The sequence below is a fragment of the Rhamphochromis longiceps genome, linkage group LG11 (genome assembly GCF_057381845.1).
Source record: "Rhamphochromis longiceps isolate RC_006_pf linkage group LG11, R_longiceps_female_GT1.1, whole genome shotgun sequence".
Taxonomy (NCBI): Eukaryota; Metazoa; Chordata; class Actinopteri; order Cichliformes; family Cichlidae; genus Rhamphochromis; species Rhamphochromis longiceps.
The window spans coordinates 26360946-26364892 of NC_140567.1; positions in this window are offsets into that span (position 1 = coordinate 26360946).

The window sequence follows — 3947 nt, forward strand, 5'->3', positions numbered from 1 at the left end:
GATCATTTCATTAGGTGGATGACAAGAGGGCATTGCCCCCGTCTCATCAGATGGGACAGACTTTATAGGTCCTGCTGTAAATTGGCACCTCAGCCAACATTAGGAAGTAGCCTGAGCTGAGAAACATAAAGACCCGCTCAGCAGCAGTCGCTGTCGAGATTTTGAAACCGCTGTTTCTTTCTGTCTCACACACACACAGACACACACTGATGTTAGCGAATGGCACAGCGAAGCAGAGTAATGTGTGTAGATCAAGTCTAATGCTCCAATAATTTGTAGGACATTACGTTATTGATTTGTTTTGTGCTGTAATTAAATACAATAATAATAGGGATACGGCGAGATTCATGATGATTTAACTGAAGTACAGCATTATGCAGTGGCAAGTTGTGTAATGAAATTATCCAGCACTTGCTGTATAGTTATCAAAAATAATGATCCTATTTGTGTCTGAATTGGAAGAGGCATAATGTGATATAAGTTTTGCCAGCGCTGCAGTAGCCCATTATAGGCTTCTAAAGTGCAGTTTATGGCTGTCTCCCACCCAGTGATTGCTGACAGGGGGGTTTGAGACCACATACACGCAGAGGCACTCAGTCTTAGTTTGTTTTCATGTCATAGAGGCAGAAATGCTGATGATTGTGCGGGTAACTGAAATGGGGAAATGGCAGCATTTCTGCAGAGTGAGACGCACATCAGGAAATAGAGGGCTCCTGAGGAGCAAAAAGAAGCCGGTGCCAAAACTTGAGGAGCTTTTCGCTGCTTTTTTTGAGACACTCAAAAGCCTGTGAGTCAATAAATACATGTTTTTTTTCCCTCTTCCTGGCAAATCATGAGAGCTGATATTCTGGTGGAGTGCCATTTATTATACCTGCTGCTTGACATTGAAACAAAAACACACAAACACGCAGACATAATGAAATTGTTGATGCTGGCGGGGAAATCATGAGACCGGTGGGGCACACTAACTGCAGCGCGAATGTCTTTTTGATCTGTGGAAGACGGTATGTCATCAGTAGATCAGACTTAATCTTTTCATGGTTTTTAATTTAATCCTAGTCATTTAGAAAAAAGTAAAAGTAATTTAATCCCTACTTGTCTGTAGTTTAATTAGGTTTCTCATGCAGTGCAGTTTCTTGCAGTTATGCTAACTACTAAAAAACCTACAGTACTGTCTGTAGACACCCCTCTTTATATTTTGTCTTGGAAATGGAAAACAGGTGCAGTAGTTTACTGAAGAACTGAGTTTGTGCATTTCAGTGAATTGCCCAGGAGTTTTTTGCCACCTCTGTACATACTGATGATGATTTAAACAAAAAAATGTGATTAATTGCTTCACAAAATAACTCCTACGTCTGTTATGTGTAGTTGGAACACTGTTTCATTCCTTAAGTTAGGAGGCTTCAGTGAAGGATCAACTGAAGGTCCGCATCAATTTATTTCTGTTTTTTAAGGACACAACTTTCATATTCTCTTCTCCACTTACCCAGTTCTCAAGTTTTAAGGTTCCACTGCTCAATAGTTGGGTTTTTTTGTTGTTTTTTTAGCAGCTCTTTGAGAATCAACTTCTTGGTCCAGAAATAGACTTTTATGTCAAACTTTGCTATGTTTGGCTTTTTTCTGTAAATTTAACTGAATAAATGAGAACAAATGTGGTTTTTTGCAGCAGGCTGCTAGTAACAAAGAGCCTAAAGACACAATTTAAAACTGGTTGTTTGCCAAGTTGTCTGTTATGTGTAGACACGATTCTGGTTCATCCCTTGAGTTATGTGCCTTTTTATGTTTGAATGATTCATAGGTCAGTGTTAAGTGGCTTAAAAAGTAAACATTCCTCTGAAAATGGGACAAAGGCTGGACTGAAAATGAGTCGGAAATGTCCAAGGCAATATTCAAAGTCAAGATCGCCTTAAAAAGTAAAAGTATAAGAAAGCCTGGCTCATGAAATCGGGTGAATATGAAGAGGTAAAGAGTGGCTCAAGTCTTTTGCAAAGTGCTAAACAGAGTGAATGTGCAAATGCGGCTGAAACGAGCTGCACTCATTAAAATTATTTACTATAATAGGAGAGTGATCAGATCTTCCATTGTCAAGTAGATTACAGTGTTTATGAAAATGGAGCGTTTAAAATAATCGGCATACAGAAATAGATCTAGTGTTTAAAAAAAATAACCGCTCATTAAAATGGTGAGATGTTCAGTCATTATAGCATCGATCGGAGGAGATATAACATTTATAAAACCGAGTTGAGTTTATCCATCCATCTATCTAGCTGTCTGTCTGTCTCAGGCAGCACAGTAACTGATTTTTGTGTACACTAGAGTAGTAATATTATGTTAATATTCTTGCAAGTGCTGTGGTGATTTTTGCAATTATGTTTTAAAATTAATCATGGCTTGTATAAGCTATTAAAGCAGGGAGAGATAAGGGCCTTTTCTTAATTTTAATACAAGCAAATGAAATGCTGCAACTATGCAGCCACATAACCGACATATTCACGAGTGTCCTCATTGCAAACAAAACAGCCCGAAACGAGCACACGCAGTAGCTTCTCTCACCGTGGGCATCCCTTTGATTCCCACTTCTGCTTGTATCATAAACACTAAAAATACCTAAGTGACCCTCTGGAGAGGATGTGCATGTTCAGCTTTTAGCTCGGAGCAGCAAACTCGCTGACATCACAGTGTCCCGAGCAGGTGGAGGACGCCACGAGCGCTGTTTCTGGCTTTTATCTCCAGGTATGCGCAGCACTGCAGCTACCGAGTCAATATGGAGTTTTTAAGTGTGGCCTAAAAAGTAAAAGCAGTCAGCAATATTTGGAGTACTTTTTCATTAGAGGCAAGTGAGTGAGCTTTATATGTGTTACCTTTAAACATTTTAGCATGACGTGTGCAGGTAACTCCTGCCAGGTGTTTTAACCGTGTCTCACTTTTCCAGCTAACCTTTTAGCTAGCTGCTGTTCCAGCCACTTATTTTAATCAACTTCGCACTGGCGTGTCCAGCGGGGTGGCCTGGGGGGGCACAGGCCACCCCCCCCCCCCAACCAGACTGGCCACCCCAGGTGCCACCCCAAAGGCAAAACAATAAAATTCAATCAAATATCAAATGTACGATTATGTTTTCACGGTGAAGCTCAGATATAAGAGTGTAAGTGAATGCAGCATTGGCTTCTGCGCTATGTGCATCAAGTTAGCAAAGGTAGGAGAGCCAAGCACGAAAGACGGCACTGCACGAAACAATTTTTCGGTGAAAGAAAATGAGGACAGAATAAATGTCCCGGTAAGTAATATTAAGTTTGTTGAGTTTAGTACACTTCGGTGAAATTAGAATACCAAGGAAAAAATTACACTTAAAGAATTATTGCAGCCGTCGAATATTTCAGACAGTATGCTACTGAGGGGAGCTAACATAAGAGTTATGAGTTATAAAATATAATCTAAGTCGTAACATTGCTGTATGGAGCTGCAGATTTGGTTGCAGGTTAACATAGCTGGACTGGCCATCGGGCATACCGGGCATATGCCCGGTGACTTATTTTTTATTTTTTTTTGTAATGGCATGAACAATGAGAGGTGGTGGATTGGCCAGATGCAGGTCGATGTGTAAAAATAACTCAGTTGTTTGGTGGTGGCTATGGCGGGGCTTCCACAGAGGCCAGCAGGTGGATGAGGGAAGGGGAGGCAGGAGGAGAGCCCCGAGGCAGCCACCAGTCCGAGTGTCAGGTGAACTGAACTTCAGGTAAGAAGTTATGACCTGCAGTCTATCTGGGTCAGATATAAACCAAGTTTAGGTGGAGTTTATTTTTGTTGTGCTGACTTTTTACTGTCAGTTACAATAACTCGTACTGCGTTCTAGCCAGCTTGACGGAGTTTTTATACAGCTGGGTGGGTGCTATGATGTTACTGATAGTGAACTTCTCTCATTCTCCCCCCTCCCTCTCCTGTTGCTACTT